Genomic DNA, 6,046 nt, shown 5'->3' on the forward strand with positions numbered 1-6,046 from the left:
AAGGAATACCCAACTCATCATCAATGCTCTGTTCTGAGCCACTGGACTCACCATCCACATACGAGTGACCTGCATTCACATCAAACATGGGCTAATCCACCTTCTCTTTTTCTTTTCGTGATACCTGCATACCACTATCTGCATTGCTTTGAGAAGATTCTCTTGATCTCAATTTGTTTGTCCATGGCGAAGAATGTGAACCACTGCTAGAGGACGCTCCAGGTCCACTAATATCTTGTGACTACTGCTGTGAATTCTGTGCAGCATTACCATTTTGTGCATCTATATTATCAATCACATTTAGTGATTTATACCATCTACTCATCTCATCAAAAACAATATCTCTGCTCACTGTAAACTTACGAATAGAAGGGTTATAGCATCTATACCCTTTTTGCTGTAGAGAATAACCAATAAAGATGCACTTCTCAACTTTTGGATCCAACTTGGATCTCAACTCATCTGGCACATGAACATAGGCAATGCAACAAAAAATTTTCAAATGAGAAATATCTGGTTTCCTACCAGTATATCTCTCCTCTGAAGTCATGCCATGTATTGCTGTAGTGGGAGTCCTATTCATTATGTAGACTGTTGTAGCAACTGCTTTAGCCCAGTAAAAATTTGGCAAGTCTTTTTCGTTGAGCATGGCATGAGATACCTCTCCAATATGCGTGTTTTTTCTTTCTGCAATTCCATTTTGCTGTGGGGTATGACTACATGAATATTGTTGCTTTATGCCATGCTCCTGCAAGAACCTTGCAAACTCATTTGGGAGGTACTCTCCCCCTCCATCTGACCTTAGGCATTTTATTTGCAGGCCTGTTTCTTTTTCAACCATAGCTTTAAGAGTTTTGAAATGCCCAAAAACTTCACTTTTCTTTTTCATAAAATACACCCAAACTTTTTTGCTATAGTCATCAATAAAAGTGACAAAATAATGACAGCCTCCAATAGATGCAGCTTTAGTAGTCCACACATCAGAGTGGATTAATTCCAATGGCTTCTTACTCTCTTGAACATGTCTAGGAAATGGTTTTCTTGTCTGTTTTCCAAATTGACAGGCTTCACATATCTTATGCATTTCTACAACCTTGAATTTAGGCAATCCTGCAACAATATTTTGGGCTTGCATTGATTTAAGTCGCTGTACATTAACATGACCAATGCGTTTATGCCAGATTTCAATATCTGCAACTACACCGGTCCCATGTGCAAACATTGCTGCACTCAATTCAGGCATGTCTGCTTCCAACGTAAACATTCTGCATTTCTTCTTTCCTTTTGCTATCAAGCGACCTTTATTTTTCATATCCTCAACAAAGCATCCATGAGAATTAAATCTGACCGGCAAGCCCTGCTCAACCATTTGACAAACAGAAACCAGGTTCTTGGTTATATTCGGGACATGAAATATATCCGACAGGTATTTCTTTTTCCCATCCTGCATAGACAAAGGAAATTTTCCAATCTGCACAATAGGATGTGCAGTATCATCACCAGTCTCCATAAATCCTGGTTTTTCCATTTTCCTTGTATCCTGCATCCATTCTGCATGACCTGTCATGTGGTTTAATGCACCTTAGTCAACATACCACACATCGTTGCTTTCTTCTGCACTTGTCACAGAATTGGTAATGTGCTGCACCATAAACAAATGCTCATTTCTGTCATCACCTTGTCTACTAGAAGATGCATAATTTCCTTGTTGCAAATTTCCATTCATGATGTCATTCTGCTTTTTATAGTAGTCTTTAGCCATATGATCCATTTTACCACAGTAGTAGCATTCAACATTGCTGTTTGCATTTTGGCCTCTTTGCCATCCACCACGACCTCTTTAGCTCCCCCTACCTCTAGAGTTACCATGTCCTCCTCCATAGGACTGTTTTTCTTGAGTTTGTTGTATATTCTGATTTCTACCACGGCCTCTAGATCGGCCTCCTCTACCTTTGCCTCTACCTCTTCCAGCATTTGAGTAGAAGACAGCTTCTTTTGAAGTTTCTCCTGAAGAAGATGCACCACCATTTCTCTGCTCCTCACAAATTAGAAGAGCAATCAACTCCTCAAAATCAAGAAATCTTTCACGGATGGAAATCAATGTTCGGAACTATGCATAATCCTTTCCTAGACCATTCAAGGTCACAGAAACTAAATCATCATCTTCCACTGGCGATCCAATGGAAGCAAGTGTATCTGTAATCTTCTTCACCTTCATGTGGTAGTCATTGATGCTCATACTTTCTCTTTGCACATTGTGCAACTCTTGCTTGACCTGCATTTTCTTGGCTTGCATATTTGTGCTATACATTTTTGACAAAGTATCCCATGCCTCCTTTGGCGTACTTGTATCCTGAATATGCACAATCATAGAGTCTGAAATGCTGATAGACATCCCAGTACATAACTTTTCTGGATCTCTCATGCCATTCTTTAAATGCCTGCATTTGCTGTTGATTGGGAACATCAGGAAGAACTGGTTCTTCTTCATTTCCTGCAACGAATTCCCAATATCATTTTCCCATAAGGAAATTCATCATTCTAAACTTCCATGCTTGGAAGTTGTTCTTGTTAAGCTTTTCAATGACAATCTGTGAAAGAGAATCAGACGCCATTACAGGACACTGCAAAAAATTCTGTCACTGTAAAAAACACAGCTTCAGCCTCACAAGGGCAAATCTGCAAAACTGACGAAAGTGGTATTTGACCACATAGTCACTTTCTAGTGACGATTTTGCATCAACACACAACAAGGATGATTCTGTAACTCCCAATGTCTCTGCGCACAGGCATACGATGCAATTTCTATGGTAACTTTTCACCGACCTATAGAACAATGGTCGCACAGCATAAAACAGGGCCTTTTCCTGAGTGCGTGCAGAAAACTTCCACCTCCAAAACAGGCCCGGAAATGGCCTCAAATAAAAAAAACAGAGCAACCAAGGGCTAAAGCCCTCGCCCGCAGCATATACTGCCCTCTTGCTACACCGCGAAGGGTCTCTCAATCTGAGACAATGCACTCTTGCACTTTACGGCTGTGCTACCTGCAGAGACTTGCTCCCAAAACAGAAAAATGAAAGCAACACTGGTCCTCTTACCAGAACACCGCGAACTTGGTTTGCTTTCTTGAGCTCCTTACCACGAACAAGGCTCTGATACCATGTCAAGATTGTGGGAGAGATGGAAGGAGTGTCACTTGTAGCTTTCTTGCTTGCACAATGGGGGAATACACACACAGGTGGAGGCTGAAAATAGTTTTCCTCTTCTTAGTTGTGTAAGCCAAAAAGAACTTTCGTACAAAGAAATAGAAGAACCCTATATATGGTTCTCAAACCAAACTCAACTAACTAAGGTGGCATACTAACTGAGCCACGAACTAGAGTAGATAAGGATAGCTGTCATCTAGCTATTATTCATGGGCGGTGTACCAACCGCATCTGCAACTAACACATCAGTGACATAAATGCACAATAGTCACCCTGGCATATCACGAGTGGAGCTCGATATCTCAACATGACAATCCCAAATCTCACCTTGATCTATAACAAACATGCATCCACATATATATATATGAAAGTTGTCTCCTGTGTTTGGCTTGATTTTCCTTGCCTTTCCTATCTTTGATTTTCAACCAAAAGCATGTCACAAGCTAGAGTTACACTACCTCCTATTTCCCTTTTTTTTTGCATCACTTCTTACAAAGATCCATTGAGAGTGAAAATCTTAACTTGGAAGATCTTACTCTTGCCCCATGTACCACCCATGTGTCCTCATATGGAGATCCTCCTAATAGGCCACCAATCATCCCATCTTAGAGATCAAACTTATCATGTACCACTTAGAGGCATGGAATAATGTATTAAATATTTATATCACATGCATAATAGTACTTATGAGTTAACTTTAGTACTAACTAATATTCTAATCTCAAATTGTATTTAAAGTTTTGCAATATGTGCATACATCAAACATATAATCTATATTTCATAAGATAGCAAGCATAAATAACAACAACGATTTAGCCCAACAATGGGATAGATCCTTGCTTAAAATCTTTTGCTCTACACATGTCAATATGTGTGTCAAAAATAATTTTCTACTTGCATGAGTATAATTATTAGAAATAATTTATTACATGTGTCAAAATAATTTCCTACTCATATGAGTATACATTGTTGGTAATATTTTTCGATGCATATTTTGATGTTTATATCAATGATATTACTAGTAGGTAACAATATCAAATATTTTACCAGTGTCTATTTTGATGGATATTTTGATGTGTATATCGATGATATTACTAGGTAACAAAATCAAGTCTTTTACCAATGTCCATTTTGATGTAAGGACCCAACATCTCAAAACAATTTCACATGTTTTTTGCTATTAAATGTCATGGGTATGCCATGTATATGTTGTAGTGAGATAGATAGCCAACCTCATGTTTTATAAAATGGATAGATGGGATAGCCACAAACTCATATTGAGCTAGTTTCATGATAGTCTCTACAAGGGCTTGTAGATTGCTAAGTATATATATCATCTTTCTAGACCATGATACTAGATTATGGTGAACCTTCTTACGATGATGCTACGATTAGGGATGACAATCACATGTCAAGAATCACGTGGTGGGGGAGTTACTCAAGATGCTGCGCCAAACACACACAGAATGCACAAGGAGAAGCTCACTCAAGAGACAAGAAGAGAGATGGAGGCCAAAATGTTTTCTTGCTGATTTTTTCTTCTTCTTTCACATACTTTACAATATACACAAAGTATAGATAAGATACAACATAAAAGGAAAGTGGTCTCCTAAGTCAAACAATGCATAACCGACTACACTAGTTGACTGGCGCTATAACTATGCCAGCTATAAATAGGTGTAACAACCTAAATATAATAAGTAATGAGTTAGTGGCCATGTGTGAGTCATAATGACCACCGACGTGTTAAGTGTAGATGTGTGGACCCATCTAACCGTGCGGTCCATCATCAATGTCCGCATGTGTTGAGCTTGTCATCTCAACACTCCCCTTCAAGCTCAACTGCATCTTTGCAACTCCAAGTAAGCTTCGAAACTTTTGAAGCTTCTCTATACCCAATGCCTTCATGAAGATGTCAGCTATCTGATCCTGTGTGCTGACATACACCAAGTCAATCTCACCTCCTAGTACCTTCTCTCTCACAAAGTGGTAGTGTACCTCAATATATTTTGTCTTGGCATGGAACACAGGGTTCCTAGCCAACTGTATACTGCTCATGTTGTCACAATAAATGACAACTAGACCTTCCACGTGCATATCCAAATCAGCCAATAACTTTTGTAGCCATACTACCTCACATGCTGCAACAGCAGCACCTCTATACTCAGCCTCTGTACTCGACAAAGCAACTGTAGATTGCTTTTTGTTACTCCAAGCAACTGGTGCACTACCAAGAGAGAACGTGTATCCACTGGTAGATCTTCTATTAGACATACTACCAGCCCAATCTGCATTTGTGTATCCAAACACCTGTACATATGCACCTGCCTCATAGAAAATTCCATAATGTAATGTGGACTTCACATATCTCAATATGTGTCTGACTGCATCCAAATGCGGCTTTCTAGGTACTTGTATAAACTGACTCACAAGACCAAAAATGTAGCTCAAGTCTGGCCTTGTAATGGTCATGTAGATCAAACTCCCCATTATCCTCCTGAACATAGTAGGGTCTTCTATCTCATCCCCAACATCAACTCTCATCTTTACATTATGCTCCAATGGGACTGAAAGTGGTTTGCATGCTATCATACCATACTTGGACAACATATCCAAGCCATACTGTCTTTGGGACAGCCATATACCATCATCACATCTGATCACCTCAATGCCAAGGAAGTACCTTAGCTCACCTAAATCCTTCATCTCATACTTCTTCTTCAAAAAATCCTTGACTTCAGTAATCCCACTATCACTATCACCTGTAATAATCAAGTCATCCACATAGATGACTATGATGACCAAACCTGTATCTCCCTTTCTCACATAAAGTGAGTGAT

This window comes from Lygodium microphyllum, chromosome 22 (assembly GCF_053477565.2).
Source record: "Lygodium microphyllum isolate KBCC chromosome 22, Lygodium_microphyllum_v1.1.10, whole genome shotgun sequence".
In the NCBI taxonomy this organism is placed as follows: domain Eukaryota; kingdom Viridiplantae; phylum Streptophyta; class Polypodiopsida; order Schizaeales; family Lygodiaceae; genus Lygodium; species Lygodium microphyllum.